Source organism: Sciurus vulgaris (genome assembly GCF_902686455.1).
Source record: "Sciurus vulgaris genome assembly, chromosome: 2".
NCBI lineage: Eukaryota > Metazoa > Chordata > Mammalia > Rodentia > Sciuridae > Sciurus > Sciurus vulgaris.
Window position 1 is genome coordinate 147,817,652 of NC_136462.1, and position 21,223 is coordinate 147,838,874.

Genomic DNA, 21,223 nt, shown 5'->3' on the forward strand with positions numbered 1-21,223 from the left:
GAATCCATTCTTAGCATTCACACCTTGGTCACATTAGGGCACTTCTTGGGACTGCGGCCTTTGGAACCAGAAGCACCCACAGCTATGTGGGCGATGTGGGTCTGGGTAGGCCGCAGCGCCCTGCCTGCCCTGGACCGCAGAGGGCGGACCGCAAAATCGACGCCCGGAGCTGGCGGGCCTTCGACCGAGTCCCTCGCGGTGCGGTACAGTTCGCCGGGCGCGCGGCGGGCCCGGGAGGCCATTTTGAGAGCGATGAGCGGCCGCAAGATGGCTGCGTGGGCACAAGGTGGGTCGCAGCACCGCCGGGCCCGCAGAACCCTCCTCTCGTCGCCCTCGGAGGCGGCCCAGGGCTCGAGCGCCCGGCCGGGCAGGGCCCTTGACGCTACTCGCCGGGCAGGGCCTCCCGATGTTAATTAACCCGGAGGCCTCGAGAATGAACGGTCGCCGTCCTCTCCCCCACCTCCCTCCCGGACTCGCCGTCGCCGCCTCTCTGTCCCGTATTTGTATCGCCGCGACTGCAGTGCTCGTCACGACTGCTTGGGAAGGAGGGGAAGGGCACCAGTCCGCCTTACCCGGCCACAAAGCACCGGCCGGCCGGGAACAGCCCTCCCAGCGGCCCGGGCCCCAAGCGGTGCGCCGTGGCAGAGGGGCTCGTCTACCGAACGAGGTCTGTGTTTTGGATGGAGTCTGAAGCTGCGAGCGATTCGGGCATTTTTTCCGAGGGATTAATAGGTGTAAAGACAACGTCCGCATTTTCTTGAAACTGTGAGGTCGGAAGTGGCGACCAGGCAGTGGCAGCCCGCCGCGCTCCTGGAGGTGTGGTCCTGAGACAAGGAGGGCAGAAGTCTTGTAAGTGTAGTTGGTGTTGGGGACCCGCCAGAAGTCCCATTTTCACCGTCCTGAGTGGGCTGAGGGTGAGATGCCAATGAAGATGGTGGGGCTACTGCCGTGGTGCAGCATCTGGCCCCCTCCAGACCTCAGCCCAAAGTCAGTTTGACTCTTCTGCCTCCTGTGCCTGCATTCCACCTGGGTGAATAATTTAAATACAATAACTGTCTTTAAAAAAATTTTTTTTAAGTTGTACGTGGGCACAATATTTTTATTTCTTTTTATGTGGTGCTGAGGATTGAACCCAGTGGTCCACATGGGCTAGGCAAGCGTTCTACCACCGAGCTACAACCTCAACACAAAATAACTGTCTTTTGAGCCACCTCACTTAACCCGTGGATTCCCTACAGCAGGTACCACATATGTGCATTTATGTGCAGACTGACCAAGAAACTTCAAGATTAGTTTGTCTTTATTGAGTCCTGTCCTCCTGAGGCTTTGGTGCTTAACCTCAGCTTCTGCACATGCATGCATACACAAAAATGAAGGGTTTATCACCTTCGTGATGTCATCTCTCAAGCATCAAGCCTCTCCTGAATCCAAGGCCACTCAACCATACCTCACATATGAGGGCTCTCCTGTCACCATCCCAGCCCGAAGTCCTGACCTAAAGTAAACTTAGTGATTGAATATTATGTTTGTTCTGAGCTTCCTGGCAGCCAGGACAAAGAAAACATGATGGTTTGTACTCTGTCTCAGAAAAAGAAGCTCATCAAGAATTTACAGAGGTGAACATTTTTCTTGCATAATATGTATATAAAATTAAAAGCTCCACAATTATGTTGGTCACCTGCATATGTCACAGATGGGGAACCAGACTCAGAGAGGTTGAATGACTTTCCCTAAGGTCATGAATTAGCTAGTGTAAGAACTGGGATCAGAGGTCCTATCTCCCAGTCCAGTCCCCATTTTCTTGTGGCCAGACTTTAGTGGCCTTCCCAACAGGGAGATCATTTAATCATGGCATGGTGACCACTCCTCATCCCTACTAAAAATTCTTTAGACCTGGAGTCTGCCTTGTTCTTTTCTTTGTCCCCAATTCCTAATGCTAGTCTGGGATTCTTGTTGTGGATATTTGTAAATATTTGATAAGTGACTGAGGCTAAACCCTTGTACTGAGATGAGAGTGAAAGTAGAGCTGGAGACCCTGACTTCAGTTTTCTGGGGGGCTTTGTATTTTTGAATTTTGGATTTCTGAGCCTATCAGTTCCCTAGATGTCTCTCTGTGTGTGTTGTCTGTCTCTCTCTTTCTCTCTCTATAGCAAAGGGCGCAAGCTAGATATATATTTCCCCTTTGGGCTATGGTTCTGACTCCTGACTGTTCTGTCACGTTATTGGACCTCACAGGAAAGGGTCATTTGTGTCTCAGGGGATTGTGAGAACTACAAATCCTTTAGGTGAACCAAAGATGATTTCCCATTGCATTAGTACAGTTGCCATGAGAGCCCATTCTTTTGTCCTGCTTGGGTGGAGAGCCAGCCTCTTTCTGTACCTGTCTAGGCTTGATTTCCTGGCTTAAATACAAATCATAGAATGTGGCTCCTATTAGTAAATTCTCCAAAAATGTAGCCTTTGAACCCCTGATTATTGTAGGTGCTAAATAAATTTAATGGCTCTGCTATAGACCAAATTCTTTGAATATCTGCACAAGAAAGATGCCACTTCTGGGAGTAGGGAGGGTATGCTTCTTGGTGGGGCACCCCAGTTGCTATAAAGGCTACACCAGATACTGGCCAAATCTTGAGTCACCTTTGAACAGGGTCTGCACAGGAAAAGTAGGGTGGTGGAAAATTGTGGCCAGTTTAGAGCTAAAGCTCCAGCTGTGGAAGAAAAACAGGGTTCAGCTCCCCAGATTAGTTACTGTCTACAAGGATTAAAGGCCCCAAATAATGGCTGGCTTCTCCCCTCCTCTGTGCCTAGGGAAGACATGTAAATACAGCCGCACGCCAGCTTAGTCAGTAGATGTGTATAAATCGAATTTAGCAAATCAGATCATGGTTTAAATGCACTATTTAAAGCAGTCCTGCAGTGAAGCCTTTTACAAAGGGAATAATCATTTTGTGATGCTAATCATCAGCCTCCAATTTATCTCCTTTGTAAGTTCAGATGTTGGTGCACTGGGTGTTCTGAAATTGGGGCGCTCTTGTGTAGGGCTCTGGTGATGGCCGTCTGCCTTCTTTTTCAGACCTCTCTTTTTAAATGGGTGCATGTCCTGTTTCTCACTGAGGGCCTCAGGATGCTTGTCAGCCTGATAGTTTTCATCCATCCCACTCGTCTTTTCATAATCTGATAGAATCCACCATTCAGCTCTTCCTGGCTGCTTTTCTGGGATTTTTACCCTTTCTAGGGGGAGATACAAGCCCTACTGTCCCTGGGGTTTTAGAACCAACTCCTTCTCTGATCTGGACCTTCTTTTGTTTCCTTGTACCTCTGGTGCTGATCATACAGACACTCTCAGAAATAACTAAATGACACTTATCAGCCCCTGAATTTAGAAGGTTTATTATCAGCTTCCACTTGCTGAATAGTCAATGTCCAGATAATTCTCCCCATTCACAGCAAAAAAACTGAGGCCGGGATGTTAAAGTGACTTTTCCCACAAGTTAAAATCAGAACTCAAAGAGAACCTGTCTCCTGATTGCTATAAAAGTGTTTTATATGCTGAGCTGTAGTCCTTTTTTCTGCAGAGAAAATATAATCAGAGACCATCTGGGTGGGAAAAAAGAATGAACGGAAAGAGATGGATCAGAGTGGAATAAAGGAAGTGGGCAGGAAGCTGGGGGGCTGCAAGGAGCCTGACCTTGCTTAGCTCACAGGCCCTGATATAGTGTCTTTGTCAATGCTGCCACTATTGACGTGTTCCTCGGTAATTATGACTGTGTGTTGGCATGGCGACTCAGAGTAAGAAGACTAGAGACACTGGGTAAATGCATGACTTGTTCTTGCCTTCTAAAGCAGAGAGGAGCTTTTGTGGGTAGTTGCTCCAGGGAGATGTGGAAAATCCACCAGACCCCAGTACTGGAACATGGGTATTTACAGGCCATGGAAGCCAGGTGGCCTGAGCAGAGATGGCACAGAGGGTCCTCAATAAGACTTGGGTCCAATGCAGAGTTCTCCCAGAGTATCCCTTCTGTCTTTGCCCCTAAACCTTGTAATGATAAGTATATCCACTTCTACTCCTCCCCTCTGGGTTGTTTTTTTTTTTTTTTTTTTTTTTTTTTGGTACCAGGGATTGAACCCAGGGGCACTCAACCACTGAACTTCATCCCCAGCTCTTTTTTATATTTTATTTAGACAGGGTCTTGCTGAGATGCTTAGGGTCTCATTGAGTTGCTTAGGGCCTTACTAAGTTGCTGAGGCTGTCTTTGAACTCATGCTGCTCCTGCCTCAGTCTCCTAAGCCTCTGAGATTACAGGCTTTTGGGTTGTCTGTTTCAAATAGGTCTATGTTGTAGTATCCCTGAATTTGATTGATCATAAAATCATCTGTCATAGGCAATGGCTATGTATTTGGAGTCTGAAAAGAAAGGCTAATGGATCCAGTGACAGGTGGAGTCTAGGCCTTCCCTTTCTATCCTAGTTCCCTTTCCATAGCTACTTGGGCCATTGCCTCATCTGAAAATGGGAGAGGTTGCTGGAGTTGAGAGCAGTGCTGTCCATTATGTTGCCCATCACATGTGTACTGTTGAGCTCATGAAATGCAGTCATGCAACTTGTTGAAATGATAATATTGGGTTAGGTAAGATATATTATTAAAATTACCTGTTTCAGCTGGGCGCAGTGGTACATGGTTATAATTCTAGCTACTAGGGAAGCTGAGGCAGGAGGATCACAAGTTTGAGATCAGGGTGGGCAACTTAGCAAGACCCTATCTCTTAGCAAGGCTGTGGATAGTGCACCCCTGGGTTCAATTTACAAATGAGGTGGGGGAATGCATATTTCTTCTTCATTTTCCCTTCATTATTCCTCCTCCTCCTCCTCCTCCTCCTCCTCCTCCTCCTCCTCCTCCTCCTCCTCCTCCTCCTCCTCCTCCTCCTCCTCCTCCTCCTCCTCCTCCTTCTTCTTCTTCTTCTTCTTCTTCTTCTTCTTCTTCTTCCTTTTCTCTCTCTCTCTCTCTCTCTCTCTCTCTCTCTCTCTCTCTCTCTCTCTCTCTCTCTCTCTCTCTCATATGCTGGGGATCATACCCAGGGCCTCACACATGTTGGGCAATGTTGGGCAAGTGTTCCATCACTGAGCTATATCCCAGCCCTCTTCTTATGGTTTAATGAGAGTTCTAATTGAAATTGTATACCTCTGGCCACAGAGAGATCTATGCACAAAGGACCATGGAAAAGTCAGTGTGGAGGCAGGTAGAAAGCCTCAGGCCTGAAGGGCCTTTTGGGAGTGCCTAGGACAGCTTTTTAAATGGGGATTACCCCCTAGATATGGGAGGCAGAAGTTGTGGCCTGAATCTGCAGGCAACAATGTTTTTTTTAGCATTTAGGGTGGAGGTAAAAGAGCCAATGGGTCACTCCCAGAAAAGCCTTTGGATGAAGCTTTAGCCATGCACCAATCAGATTTGAGTGGGCACAAAGATCGATGACAAGATGGCTCCCCCACAAACCCAGTAGCAATTTTATAGACTCCTAGATGTGCAGGAACCCCAAGGAAGGTGACAGTGTATCTAGGTTCATGCCAAATCCCCTTTCAGCAGGTTTCTTTTGGCTGGAGGACTCCTGGCTGCCACTCTCCTGGGTGTCCCTCCTCCCTTCAGCTTCTGCTGTGCAGTGTGAACTCGAGCTTCTGGGATGCACCTTGGCTTAGAGCCAGAGTCTTCTTAGAGAGGCCTCCTGCCCTGGCTCCATGCCAGGCCTCAGGTTTTCAGAGAGATTTTCTGGGGAGACATTGGGCTCATCCTGCTGTCAGAGGGCAGAGGGGCTCCGCTCAGCCTTCTGATCTCAAAGCACCCCAGGCTGTGGGGCCAGTCTTACCTTCCAACCTCCTGCCTCTCTCAGAAGCTCCAGTTTCCTGCCTGGGAAACCCTGGGTTAAGGGTCTTTTAGTTCCAGGAATCCAGAGTCTTTAAAAAGCAGGCTCCATATAAGAGGTGAGGGATGGGCAGCCAGGAGATCATGATGAGTCATGATGATGGTCATAGGGTCTCTTTCCTGAGCACCTGTGCTCAGTGCTAACACTTTGCATACATGCCTTCTTTGAGGCTTGGCTCTTGGCAAGAAGAAAGAGTAGTAAACATAGTCTAGGATCTGTACTTTTCTAAGCCAGTGCCACTTGGGTGGTTGCATGGAGTGTGTCTCAGAAGCTTGAGTTCTTAGATAGGAGGGCATTTCCGTGCCCAGTGGGTCCTTAACTCCCAGGGAATGGGCTTTGGGAATTAGCATGAGTTCCCTGGGTTGCTAGAGAGTACCTCTGCAATATCTCTTATTTCAGACTTGCAATATATCTAGAGAATCTAGATGGAAAAGCTCAGTGCTGAGTTGCAGGGAGCCTTGGCAAGGTATTGGAGGGGTAGAAAGCATCCCACCCAGTCCTGACTTGTCTCCTTATTGTCAGTGTACATCCTAGCCTCGTTGCACTTTACTCTAAAATCAAGTGGCCCAAGTCTGCCAGCCTGCCTATAATACCAAGGGAGTATGGCTGCTGAGGGGGAGCTTGGCCTTTATTTTCTGTAATATTCTTCCTCCTGAGGTAGTACCTACTGTCCTCTGGAGGAGGAAAAGTGGTCCCTGTCCTATTTTGTCTTGTGCTTCAGCAGATAATGTCAGGCCTCCTTTCATTTGCCCAGTTTGGCAGCACATTATCTGCTATCTCCCTAAGCCAGGAGAGGTGGTCAGTACCTCTGAAGGTACATAATTTCCTTGACAAGTGCTGGGGAGAGGGAGAGTAAAGACAGGGAATTTGAAGTTTATAGCCACCCTTGCCCTTTGAACTTATATCTTCCTGTATTCCATTTTAGTCCACTCTTTTCTACTGTTGGATCAAAGACTCAGAGATCTCAGTGTTGTGAGGCAGAAGTAGTGTGTTTCAAAGGGCAACAGGCTCTGGGGTCTCTCTGACCTAGCTGAGAATCCATGGGCACACTACCTCTCCTTTCTAACACTTGTCTAGAATAGGCGAGACCCTGAGTTTGGTCCCAGAACTGCCCCCTCCCCCTAAAATGAAAGAACTACCAATTTGTATCCCCGTCTCACTGGTGTGTCATAGAGTGAAGGCCCTGGAGGTTAGTGGGCAAGGGACCCAGCTTAGCTCTCTGTTAATTGACAATAAGTCATGGTGTTTACTGACCATCAGTAAACTCTGCTGCAGGTAGAAGCCTTGACCTGCTCCCTGACCTCTAGGAGCAGAGCCTTGGAATGCATAGAATCAGGGGTAGATTGTTTTGACTTAGGCTCTGGAAGTTTTGAGGTGGATGCATCAGTTTGATTCCCTATATCTAATCAGGTCTTCCATGCTCTCAAGAGAACAGGACAGAGAATTTCCACTGGAGACGAAAACTCTCTGACCAGAGGTTCAGATGTCAGGGTAGAGAATCAAGGAGGAGATCTGCTGGACCCGAGATTTAGGTACAGAAGGTCAGATCAGATGATGAAGACTGAGGATGACAGGGAGGGCATGGGGGATGCCAGGCCCTATACCACCCGGGCTAGTTGGAACTGAATAGGTACACCCACCCTGGCCCTGTCACCTCATGGCACTTGACCTGGACAACAGATCCAGACTGGGCCACTGAGCCATTTTCCAGTTTCAAGGAAACCATGGAGCTTAAGAATTGGAAGTCTTCCCATGCCACATTGTATTTTTTCTACCACACTCATTTATTCATTCAACATTTATTGACTGTGCATTATGTGTCAAGCAAAGCCTTGGGGACACAGAAGCAGAAACCACAGTCCCTGGTCCAGCACTTTAGCTTGTGAAATATAGAATTTCATATATTCATCCAGAACAGGAAAGCCAGACTGAGGGAAGGGAGTGCTGGATTAGCAGGCACTGTGGGTGTGACAGTTACCATCAGTTTATGGCTTCTTCTTTCGCTGCACCTCTCCATGTCCCAAGAGCCTGGTAAAACAGAGGCCATTTCATGCTCTTCATCGTGACCTTATGCTGTCACTTAATTTCAGCTAAAACTTTAATTCTCTAGATCCTGCCAATTCTAGATAGTTTTCCTTTCTTCATTTAAAAACCTCTTTCTTTTTCTTTTCTTTCTTTTTTTTTTTTTTGCTGGGGGTTGAACCCAGAGTCTCACACATATTAGGCAAGCACCCTACCATTGAGCTACATCCCTGTCCAACTTTGATCTTAAGAATCAGAATATCAGTAACTTACTGAGCTTTATATGTGAGGCTGGTAGGAAATATCTTGAATATAATCAGATAATAAATCATCTTTGGATGAATTCACGTACTGAAGATTTCTTCTCTTTAGAAGAAATCAATGCTGTTTGGAACATCAAGACTGGAATTCTATCCCAGTTCTACTCAGGCCGGACTCTGGTGTAGTTGTTTGTAAGCAGGCCTGCAAATAAGTTGGCAGTAATAGGGACCCAACTGCCTTCTGTCTACACAGCTGGAGCTCTGAAGAGTTTTCCATGTAGTCTGTGGGTTGGGTCCCAGTCCTGCAAATGAATCCACCAGCCTAAAGCCCCAAGGGGCTCTGCCATTTTCTCACTTGCCTTCCAGGAGCAGGAAGGTAAATGGGTTTGTTATCATTACTATGACTACTACAACTACTACTAATACTACACTACTACTACAACTACTACTGCTTTGGTGGTTTCATTGTTGAGGTTGATATGTATATGTAAGTAAGATAAAACTTATACATTATTGCATAGCATCAGTTAAGGCATCACTTCTGGCTACGTGGAAAGTTGTTCCATATCTTTGAAAGGAACCCCAGATTCTTGACCAAAAAGAGAATCTGAGGGAAACTTCAGGTTCATTATGGATTGATCAACTTCTGTCCCTGGGCAAGATGAGCATACTTGGAACAGACTATGAGCGGGTGAGAAGCAGGTAGGGAGACATAGTAGTGCTGGACTGTTTCTGAAACCTTTGACCTTTCCTTCTCTAGGAAACCCCAGAGACCCTGGTGAGGGCGACTTCCCAGAAAGACATTATGTACTCTGAGTTCTGTGACAGTGAGCAGTGGGACAAATGAGTGTCCAAATGCGGGCTGCAATTTGACCTTCCCTACACAAGATAGCTTAGCTCCCTTTGCTTCCCTTGCTTAGACCTGCAGGTGGTTCACTGAGTGAATGACACATGCATAGAGACTGACTTTGGATTTAACTATGGTAACCAGTTGACAGTATGTGCCTCAATCACGAGGCAGTGGTGCATAGACTCCTGTGCTGGAGGAGCCAGTGCACAATTGTCCTTTTTCCCATTCTTTTCTCCCTCTCATGTACCTTCTTTCTTTTCCAGGACATGCTCCATGGTCAGAAGTCAGAGAAAAGAGAAGCAGGAACTCTATGGCAAGATCCAAAGGTGGGTCTCATCTTGACATGGACCACATGTGTGTGTTCACAGTTCTTTTCAATAGCATTTCTGATCTCTCTGTGCAATGTGTCATTGTGGCTGTGGATGGATAGATAGTCCAAGCCAGATTTGGGTCTTATATTGTTGTTATTTTTTTCTTCTCCGGGAAGAAAATAACTCAGTTTAGGGAGGACATTATAAAATGACAACTGGGCTTGGTGACAGGCCTTTAGTCCAAGCTACTCTGGAGGCTGAGTTAGGAGGATCACTTGAGCGCAGGAGTTTGAGGCCAGCCTGGGTAATATAGCAAGACCCTATCTCAAAATAATAATAACAAAATTAATTTTAAAAATAAAAAGGGCAATTACCCTGCTTCTTGGAACCAGTGCCTTTTAGGTTGATACATATGAAATTTCTTTTCTGTTGTTTAAAACATTTGAATATTGATTGTTTCATGTTTCAGCCTAGTACGTTTCCATTACTCTGGGAAGGTGTCTGTTTTAAGGGGTCTCCAAGATTTTAACCATTTTTCTTTTTCTTCATCCTCTGAATTATTTTAACAGCACGAAGAAATCACTGCAACATGTTGGTTATACTGCAAGAATCCACTTTGCCCAAACTTCATGATACAGGATCATTAAAATGATGTTTGAGTACCCTTTCTTTCACTATTAAAAAAAAATCTGGTTCACTCAACCAACCCTGACTGAGGACTGAAACCAGTTCCAAACTTTTTTGGTCTTGGGAGGCATTTTCTTCCATCTGGCATTCTTCCTGAATGGCATATTACTTCACCTCCTACACCAGCAGCTGTCCTAGTGATGGTGTGATGTGCTGTGGTGCAGTGCTATAAGGGGAGGAGGTTGCTGGAGTGTTGGCAACAGCCACACCATAACCTTTTAGCCACCCCAGTGTGGGGCAGCTAGTAGTGTGGGCTTTACACTGATTGTACTTGAGGTCCCACATTCATTATACCACCATCAGTGTGTATGTCTAGGACTGCCTCTGTGTGTATGTGTATGTGTGTGTGTGTGTGTGTGTGGTGTATGTTTTGTGTTTGCTTGTCAGTGTCAGGCTGAGAGTGTCTATTTATGGCAGCCTGTTCAGGCATACAGTAAAATGAGGAGCTAGAGAGTGGTGTTGGTAAGAGGCAAGACATTTCAATGCCCCAACCCTCCCCCTTGGGGGCATCATGAAATGGGTGTGTATGTATATGTGTGGGGGTTTTGCCATGCTTCTCATTATGTGGGGCTGTATTTGAGTGGCCAGGTGTGGTATGCGCAGCCGTCTGACTGGGTGAGCCCCATCTGCCATGAGCTCACAGACTTGCCTTCCTGCCCGCCATTCGTCCATGGGGAGCCTGTCCCTTTGCAGCTCACGTCTCCTTCCTAATTTATTAGCTGGGAAGGAGGAGAAAATGAAACGTCGCCTGAAGACAATGGCTGAGACAGCAGGTCCCACTCTGCACAGCCGCCAACACCTCTCCCCCACCCCTGTCTCCTCCTCTGCAGTTGGGTCTACACTTTATTCTGCTAAGCCTGAAATAAGAAAAAAAGAATTCCCAAAGCATTCTGTAAAAACCGTTCCAGCCCTTGGACATGCAGAGGTAGCTGTGGACTATTGAAGATAGAGGCCAACAGGTCGAAGATTTGAGCCAGAGTTTGTATCAACTGGCCAATAGATATGAGGCCCCTTGTGGACTCTGGGCCCCCCACTGTGAGTCCCAGGACTTCTCCCCAGCTCCCAATCAGGCAGGGGAGGGGAAAGGGGCCCAAGGCAGCTGCAGAAGCTGTGTTAGTAAACACTTTCCTGGGTTCCCATTTTCTTTACCCCCCCACCCTTCTCCACTCCCTGATGCCCCTTACACAATCCCACCCCCCAGCATCCCCTTTTCTGTGGTCTGCACAATGAGCTCATTGTCCTGGGTGTGATTTGAATAAGGGATCTGCGGGCCTGTTCCCAGCATTGTCCAAGGGGCTGGGAAAAACCCCAGCACAGGCAGGAGGACCAGACCAGACAGAGACAGATGCCTAAATTAGCAACAAAGCTTTGTGCAGGTCCCCCGGACAAGGGCTTGCCTTGTTTGCGTGGACTCGAGGGTGTGGAGCTGGCCGGCTGCTCACATGTCTCCCCATGTTAATTAGTTTTGCATGCATGTCTGAGAAGGTGCCAAGGGAGATGTGTTTGCCTTTCCCGAGGAGGGGGCCCTGTTTGTAGCTGGCCAGCAGGCTGAGGGCTGTGGAGCTGAGCAAAGCTGGGCCTACCTGGGGAGCCAGACTCTGAGCTTGGTTGGGGAATCTCAGCTCCCCATCTTGTTGCTCTGTTTTTCTGCCTTTGGGGCAGGGGCTGACTTTATTCCCTGAACCCCCTCCTCTCCTACTCTTGCACATCTGAGAGTTGGTCAGATCTGACTACAGGGAACTCACTGGCTTCCACCCAGACCCTGGCCAGTGCCTATCCATCTGGCGGTCTGTCTCTCGCGACACAGGGCCCCTTGGGACAGGACAGCAGAAGCGGCCAGTCTGGGCTCTCCTCTGTACCCGAGCCAGATGGCCAGTCTGCTTATCGCATTACGACCTCCCATGTCCCCAGACCCATGCCACCCGTGGTGGGCCAGGATCTTGTTTGGGGTATGAAGGGGGAAGCCTGCTTTTAGGTTTTTGGAGAGGTTTGGCCTGAAAGGAAAGGGGTTTGGTACCAGGGCACAGCCTTACCACTGGGTGACCTCGGGCAGGCCATGTCCCCCAGCCTCTGAATCTCAATTTTTCTATTGGTGAGATGATTGAGTTGAACTTCAGGAATCTCTTGATCCCAGAAAGTATGTGATGGTGCTGATTGTTTCAAACTTGTGTTTGATTTAGCACTCTCTGATTTACATGATGATAGGAATGGGACAGTGAATTCAGGCTGGAGGTGATGGTGGGATATCAGGAAGGATTTCATCCCTCTAGTGTGGGCCTGTGTTTTCAGATTGGATGGAGGATCAGGAGCAGATGAGCCTTGTTTTCCCAGGTTCTCGAAAACCCTCCTGTGCAGCATGAGCCCTTCTTGCCCTGCCCCTAGCTGTAGTGGTAAGAAGCAATCTTTTGCCCAGCTGAAGGGAGCTGAAGGCAATGGCCACACAAGAAAAGATGAAGGGAGAGCAGCTGCTGGTCAGGACCCTAGGTGTGTCCCAGTCGCCCCCTGCAGGCCCTGGGATGGGGGACAGGGATGCCTGCCAAAGCTGAGCTGGGCCAGACCTCCCCAACAACTTCCTGGGTAATGCATTCAGATTATCTCTACAGCCCCTTACAGTAAGCCAGGGAGTGAGAGGCAGGAATGGAACATTGTTCTTCTTGTACAGGTGCAAGGCCTCAGGATTCATTGACCAGGCATCTGATTCCTGAGCTCTTTGCTCGTCTTTCCCTGCCACTAAGCCCTGCTGGCCTTGCCCTCTTGTCACACACAGACTCTGGGTTAATTGGAAGCCCAAGTCTGGGATAACACAGTCCAAAAAGTTGTATACCAAAACTTCCAGTCCTTTTGTGGTTGTTGTTGTTCTTGTTATTGTTGTTACTGGGAATTGAACCCAGGAGCACTTTACAACTGAACTTTGTCCCCAGCATAACTCCATATGGACAAAAGGGAAATTCATTTAGTGTGTATGTGTGTGTGTGTGTTATTTATTTATTTTGCAGTACTGGGGATGGAACCCAGAGGCTTGTACACATGAGGCAAACACTCTACTACTGAGATACATACTCCTTGCATTTTAAATTTTGTTTTGAGACAGAGTCTTACTATGTTTCTCTGACTGGCTTCAAACTTGTGATCCTCCTGCCTCAGCCTCCCACATAGCTGGGATTACAGGTGTGTGTCACCCTGCCTGGCTACTATGGATGTGCTTTAAATGAGTTGAAGTGCCTTTGGTTCTGGAAATGTTGGGATCTTAGAGAAAAGCTTCAAAAGCCAGATTTTTTCTCCTGCCCCTTTGCCAGCCTCTCCCATCTCTTCCCTATCTTCTCAGATGTGGTAGGATGTACTTTGCTCTAGAGCCAGCGGCTGGCTAGAGGAACCCATGGGGAGTTCTGAGATTAAGTGTAGGTGGCCACTGGGCCAGCAAGGGAGGCCCCAGGCCTTGCCTTCTCCAGGTAGCCTCCTCCCCTCATTGCACTGCTCCATCCAGTTGCCCACGACCAGTGCATTCACTCCTCACCTGGCCATCTCTCCCCTTCTCTGTCTTTCTCCATCCTTCTACCTTTCATTGGTTTCTGGGGGCCTCTTTCTTTGCCCTGTTAACTCTGTCCCTGGGTTGCTACTCACTCAGGTTGGGTGTCTGACAGTGAAGTCCAAAGCTCAATGAAGAGCAAAGAGGTTAGATTATTGGGAGAAGTGATCATAGTAGGGGTGGGGAGAAGAGGCAGAGCCTTAGGGGATCTGTCTCCTGCCCTCACTGCCCCACCTCGCTCTTCCCCCCAAGGTCTTAGCTGCCTCAGCTGTAGCTCTGAGCTCCTTAATCTGGTGATCAGTGTGGTGCTGGGGGGCGGGCTGGCAAAGGCTTTAGGAGGTAACAGGGGATCTTAGGAGTCTCACTCTGCTAACAGAGCGTCACTGAGCGTCAAGCAAAGCCGGGGAATCACATTCCAAGTGCAGCTCCCCCTCCAGAAGCAGCAGCCCCAGCTGGGCTGTACCCAGCATGGGTGGTGCCTGGTGGAGGGCTGGGGCTCAGGCCCTGCATGCAGTTGGGCGTCACCTTGCTCTTTATTCCTCAGGAGGAAAGTTCCCAAGATTAAGGCTATCCAGCTCTTTCTGCATGGCTGAGGTTTTATTGTTTGGTAGCTGCCCCCAACCTTACCCTAGTGCTCACATCCACTGGCTGCCAATCCCAGTTAGAAGTCATTTGTACGTTTGCAGGTATTCATTCCCCAGGTCAGCCAGGAAAGTGCTCTCAAGGTGGTCAGGGGATGGAAATTTATTCTAGAACTGTATAATATGCCTCCCATATTAGACTGAGCTGCCCTCAGAGAACCCAGGGAGTTAGGAAATTGAGGCCATGATGCCAAATGAAAGCTTACATGGTTCTGAGGCTCGTGGCCCTGCAAGACAATGGCAGCTCAGGCCCAAAACTTTGACTGGGGATGAGGGGATGCTGTGGGAAAGGGACCAGCCCAGGATCACTGTGCAGTAGATGTCTCAGAGCCTCTACGCCCTTATCTGAAAAATGGGAATTATTCTTACCTATGGAGTTGCTGTGAGGAGTGTTAGGCACATGGGTAACAGTAAATAGGGTTAATTTTCCTTCACTCTTTTTCTGAGGTATAGGGCAGATATGAAAGAGTTGAATTTCTCAAGGTCATTTAGTATATCTATGGTTTAGTGGGTGGGGACAGTAGTTATATTCAGAATATTTAATCACTATTACAGCCTGGGCACCAACTAGTCAGAATAGCAGCTGGTCCAAACCATCAGCTCAGGGAGGAGGGCACAGCTGGGCTGAAATAAGTTCATTTGTCTTTTGTCTTTCTGCTTCATCATGTGTGTGTTCATCAACAAGAATACAGACATCCCTGGAGGGCAATTCCTGACCAGGTCACAGAGTGTGTTATGTAGAGTTCTCCCCTGCATTCTGAGCAGGTTGGGTCTTCCTGGCATGGGGCACCCTGCCTGACCTGGCAGAGGGCAATGAGCCAAGGTCCTTCCCAGCTCTAGGCTCCATGCTGAGTGCGGTGCTGCCACTAGTTTCTGTGGGGGTGAGTTTTTCCTGGAGCTCTTGCTCTCCTCACATCCCTTCTTATAAATGTTGTGGGTCAGGATTAGGGAGCCTGTCTGCACTCTGGCTCACTTCTCCATGTCTGTTTCTTCCTTGGTCAGGGGAGGTTGGTGGTTCTTCTGGCTGTGGAGTGTTAGCATGTGATGCTATGGGTGATGTGGAACCCTGTTTTGTCATTGAAGAACTCTTTTGACCTCAGGCAACATCTGCCTCAGCCCCAGGCCACCTTGGATATGAGTACTTTGCCAACAGTGGCTGCTTCTATTTGGCCTTTCTTTTTGCCTTATTGGGAAAAATCTCTGTCTTTGAGGACCTAAGGTGGGCAAGTGAGGAAACAAGAGCATAGAAAGACATTGCCCCATGGGGCTGGAAGTCAGACACTTGAATTCTGGCCCACCTTCCTACTGAGTGATCTTGGGCAAGCTACCTCTCTTTTTGAACCTGGAAAAGGAACATTGGATAAGATAGTATTTGAGGTCCTTGAGCCCCTGCGTTTTATAATTTGGAGTTCTTTCTAGGTTTTCAACTTTGTTACCTGCCAGTAAACCTACCTCTGCTCTCTAGCTCACAGAGTACTCAGCCTGCGTTATGTCCTTCAAGCTGCCCTGGGATGCAGGGGGGCACCTTCACCCAGAGGCCACAAAAATGAAAGCCCGCCTTACTGCTGCCAAGTGCCGTGGGACTAAGATGTGGTCTGCCTTGAAATAAGACTTTAGCCAAAAGCGAGAACACACACGGATGTGTGTGTTCTCGCCTTTGAATTGGGATGCCTTTGCCTTCTCTTCTACATGCCTTGAATAGTGTTTGTCTGAGTGGCCCTCAGGGTGTGTTTGCATTATCTTTGGGACTATCCCTGGGCCAGGGCCTTCAGACTCAGAAACCTCAAACCCTGTGAAGTAATCTATAAGGACAATACTACGTTTTGGTTCCCAGCATCCCCAGCCAGATGGCTCTGCCACCAGTACAGCTAAGTGTGGCCATGGAGTCAGGTGGATGTGGGCTCAGGATTCTTGGATACGGGGGTGATCCTGGACCAGACACTCAACCTCTCTGAGACTCTGTTTCCTTAGTTCTTAAAAAGATAACCACACATTTCTCATAAAGTTGCAAGACAGAACTAACACAGAGAAAGTACCTTGAAACCACAAGATTGTTCTCCCTTATCTCCTAATCCTAACCGAACTCAGAGGTTTCAGAGGTCACATACATGAGCCCTGGACTCCTCCTGCCTTCCATCTTCAGGACTGCTCTGCTGGGGAGGTCCTGAAATGACCCTGGAAGAGCTCCTCTCCTGCCCACCGCCCTCCTTCCCCAGGGAGCAGAAATACCTAGTTTCAGCCCTAATAATACCTGAATGAGATTTATAGGACACCTTCGTCCCCAGAGTTCTCACATACTATTTCTCTTATCTTTAGATTGTCCTGTGAAGTAAAGTGATGGTACAGCCTCTTTTCAGCTTTTATGGAAATGGAGACAGAGAGGAATGGTGACTCTTACCAAGGTCATGGGATTGGAATATGGAGCCAAGCTGCCTCAGGTCATACAAGATCATCAGAAGGAGAAGATCTGAGCAGGAAGAGAAAAGTCAGCTACCATCCTGAGGCTGTAGAAGAATGGAAGAATCCCAGGCAATCCTGCTTGTCTGGGACTTGGCAAGAGACCTGGGGAATGTGACCCAGCCCTTCCATGGGGCCTCTGCTTTTGACCTGTTGGCCTAGTATGTCCTCCACCATTTCTGCCCTTGTCACATCCTGTCAAGTCTGTTCACTCTGAAACACTCTGGCCAAGCCTCTGGCAAATGGAAGCTCTGCACCATCTGCATTTTCACCCCAAAGGACTGGGGCAGCATGCTGGGAAGTTGCCAAAGCAGAGGCTTCAGCCCTCTAGGAGTTAACCACTCCTTCTCTCCAGCTGTCCTCCCCTTGGTGCTCCTCTTCCTCCCTCCTCCTACTCACAGCAGGCAGGGCCTGGACCCAGGAGCCATGCTGCTGTGCTGTTGCCAGGGGAGCCCGGAGGCAGATCTGAGCTATGCAGGGAAAAGGCCCAGGCTGTCAAAGTGTCTGAGATGAACCGCCGCTATCCCTATGCAGCTGGGCTCAGACGTGTCTCTGCTCTTGTCTGTGCCTGAGAATGGCGAAGCCCAGTGAGGTTCAAGGGCAAACTCGCTATTCATTAGTCAGGAGTTCTTGACGTCCTGTCTCTCCAGAGATGGGTCCCCCCCTCTTCCTCTCTCTCTCCCTCCTGTGACACATTCCTGGGTGCCTTTGGTGACCACTGCACACCCTCCTCTTACCCAACCCCCTCCCATAGGCCCCTGAATAAACTCCCCTCAAGGAGACCAGGCAGGACAGAGACAATAGCTTCAGGAAATCATTCAGGCGGGACCACAGCCACTTTGGCCTGCCTTCCACTCCCAGAGCTCCTGTAGGCCCACTCTGCTGTGACTCAGGGCACTCTCAGCCACCAGCCTGCATAGGTGGATGGGAGGACACTACTGGGCACTGCACTAAAGACAACAGGCAGTGCAATGCCGTTCTCACTGGGCTCCAGGGATACATCTGTCTCACTGGCTGGCTGTTTGTACATTTCTGTACCATTGTGTGTCTATTTTAAGACACTCTCCAATACTGTTCTTGGGAAGTGTATTTTCTAAAATGTAGCAGTATCAAAATATAAAAATGGTGCATGCACTGGGTGCAGTGGTACATGCCTGTAATTCCAGCAACTCGGAAGGCTGAGGCAGGAGGATTGCAAGTTCAAGGCCAGCCTCAGCAACTTAAGAAGACCCCATCTCAAAAAATTAAAAAGGGCTGCAGGGGTGTATCTCAGTGGTAGAGCACCCCTAGATCCATTCTTCAGTACTGGAAAAAAAATGTAAAAGGCACATACATTTGATCACAAACAGATTGCACTACTAGGAATTTACCCTGTGGGGGTATGTACCAAGATATTCATGGGATCATTTCTTCTTTAGAGTGTAAAGAAATAGAAATAACCAATGGGTTCTTTCATATGGTAGAATACAGTGTGGTTATAAAAGTCCATGTGGTAAGATCTCTATGTACAGGCTGATATGGAATGTTGGCTGGTATATATTATAGGGTAAATAGAATAAATTGAAGAGCAGACAATAGAGTCTGATCTTATTTGTGTACATTTAAAAATTAGAGGCCAGCTGGGTATGGTGGCACACACCTGTAATCCCAGTGGCTTGAAAGGCTGAGGCAGGAGGATCACAAGTTCAAAGCCAGCCTCAGCAACTTAGCAAGGCCCTAAGCAATGTAGCGAGACTCTTGTCTCTAAATAAAATACAAAAATGGGCTGGAGGGCTGGGGAGATAGCTCAGTCAGTAGAGTGCTTGCCTTGCATGCACGAGGCCCTGGGTTCGAGGCCCTGGGTTCCATCCCCAGCACCGCAAAAAAAAAGGGGGGGGGCTGGGGATATGGCTCAGTGGTTAAGCACCCCTGATTTCAATCCCTAATACCCTCCACCCCAAAAAGTCAGGGGCCAGGATCAGTGGTGCTTGCCTAAATTCCTAGAAACTCCGGAGCCTGAGGCAGGAGGATTGCTAGTTTAAGGCCAGCCTTAGTAAGGCCCTAAGCAACTTATTGAGACCCTGTCTAAAAATAAAAATGTCTGGGGATGGAGCTCAGTAATAAAGCACCCTTTGGTTAATCCCCAGTACCAAAAATAAAAAATCATAAGTATACTTATATATGAGTAGTTTCTGAAAATTTGTATTGGATAACCACCTCTGGGAAGTGGGGATGGAGAGATGCGTTCTTCTGCACAACGTTTTCTTTCCATGTTTGTAAAATACTTTCTTGAAAAATATAGGGACTATTTAAAATACTTGGCTTAACTTCTCTCAGCCAACTTGGGATAGGAACTCCAAGATGATGTTGCAGGAAAAACATCCCAGAATCACTGGTGACATCAGCCACTATAGTTTTCTGAGCCTAATGATCACATTATCAGCACAGTTCTCTTAATCAAAAAGTCTGCTGGGTGCCAGGCTTAGCTTCCAATTTTGATCTTGTTTAGGTGGGTATCATATTTCCAATTCACCCTGCAGGAAAGTTTGGTTGATCTGCCCAAAATTTTGGACAGGTGGAGGGTGGAGTCAGGTACCTGATGGAGTCTCAGGAAGGGTGGTGTTGGCTCTTGGTTTCCCTCAGGCGGCCATTGCCCCTCGATCCTCAGGAGACTATTTGGGGGAAGAGACCCTTGGGTATCCCAGGGTGGCACCCCAGTGTACTGCAGTGAGTGGGGAGGTGTCTCCATCTGACTGCAGCCCAAAGCAGGTGAGATCGGGCAAATTGACAAGACGGAAGGGCTGGTGGCAAGTGGATGGAGTTCTGAAAGGTACTATTTGCATAAGCAGCATGTGTCCTGAGAAAGCAGCAGCATCAATTGCTTGCTGCTCCTGCTTCACACCCCATGCCTTCTTCCCCCACCAAAGAGTAAACTGCCCAGAAAGTGTTGACTGTGAGGTGGGGACAGGAGCTCCAGGAGCCAGAAACCGTGGGGTCCCGCCACAGGTCGGGGTGCAGCAGCTCACATGGTTCTCTTCAGTGGGCCCTGGACGACCTGAGAGAAGATGCCAGGGAGGCACAGCCCAGCTGCTTAGAGGGGCCTGTGAAACCCATGAGAGTCTCTGGGTCTTGGTTAGCTATGGTGGTCCCAGATCAGCTGCAGGAAAGCAGAGTGAAGAGAAAGAAAGCATTAAGAGCAACTGCTGTGGGCTAGGCTGTCAGGTGCCAGGTCACCATGTTTGGCCCAATGAGTCCTCTTAATTTTATGGGCTGTGGGTGCCATTAGTACACTCATTTTACAGATGAAGACACTGAGAATCAGAAAAGTTACGGTCCTTAGTCACACAGCTAAAAATTGCCAGCAATGAGATTCAAAACCAAGACCAAATGACTCTAAAAGTCTATATTCCTAACCCCAACGAAATCCAGTTTAACTGGATCACTTAAAGGAAGTCCCCAAAGCTGCACTCTCTCCTGGTCAGGACCCACATGGAAAGACATTAACCTCTCCCTGCAAAGCCACCTCAAATAGTCTCTTGCCTGGGTCCTCCCTAATTCCACCTAATACCAGCCTTCTTCTTGGGGTGTGCCAAGCCTTGGAGAATGGGCATGGGGGCAGAAGGAAGAAGATTCCAGACCTTCATACAGATCGGGACTTTGGTTTCATATTGCTCTTGAGTGCTGCTGCTGCCCAGCCTCCTGGCTGCTGGTCTTCTGCACTCCTGCAGACTTTGCTTCTTCCTTGAGGTTCTTGATCTAAAGGAGCCTGACAGGAAGGTGAGGAGGCTCCCGGGCCTGCCCCGGGCTGGCCTGATGGTGAGTGGGATTGGGGGGAGGGTTCTGAGAAGTTGATACTGGAAAGCAGAGATGGCACCCAGGTACTTGAGTTTCTAAGACTCTTATAAAACCATTGAGTCCCGTCTGAATTGTCCTGAGGGAATACTAGGGCAAATTCTGGGAAAGAGGCCTCTTCTTGTCCTGTGAACCCTCTGGCTTTCTTGCACCAGTCCATGGAGAATAAAGTTCCTTTGCAAAGCCTTCCAGGTCTCTGGTGAGTTTTTCTGGGTGGGCATTAGTGAAGATGCAGCTACTAACAAAGATAACTCATGGTGTCTGGAGGTGTGGTAGGACCCCGTGAAGGATGGAGTGAGAAGATTCACATGGCCTTGGAAAGTCGGTCTCCTTAGCCTAGGGTCACCTTAGTAGGAAAATAAAGTCCATGGTCTACCTTGCTTTGAGGGTGGAAATTATAGGAGCCCTACTCTCAGAAGAAGGTCTTGGAGGTTATGGATTGGAGAGTAGTCCCCAGCTCCTCCTAAACCTTCACTAGTGTCTTCTCATTTAATTTTAACAATGATTGCATAGACAGTTTCATTTTAAGACTAGGAAACAGAAGTTCAGAGAGGCTAAAAAATATACCATGTCATACAGCTGGAAAAAAGTGAATTTGGGCCCTAGCTCTCATCTCAATGACCAGAATGGAATGGAAAGGGTCATGAATCTCCTGACAGCCCCTGACATTTTTTTTTCATGTATGTGCAAAATTACAATCACGCTTTCATCATAGCATTTATTC

At 48.3% G+C, this 21,223-nt stretch overlaps 1 long non-coding RNA gene across 1 annotated transcript in view; it reads left to right on the forward strand.

Moving 5' to 3' along the window:
- The window catches only part of LOC306655218, a 34,691-nt gene extending 16,167 nt beyond the window's left edge, over window positions 1–18,524 (forward strand). Inside the window, exons 2-3 of the long non-coding RNA XR_013762239.1 lie at window positions 9,310–9,372; window positions 16,528–18,524. This is a non-coding gene — a long non-coding RNA (uncharacterized lncRNA). The remainder of the gene's footprint in view (window positions 1–9,309; window positions 9,373–16,527) is intronic.
- Window positions 18,525–21,223: the final 2,699 nt, after the last annotated feature.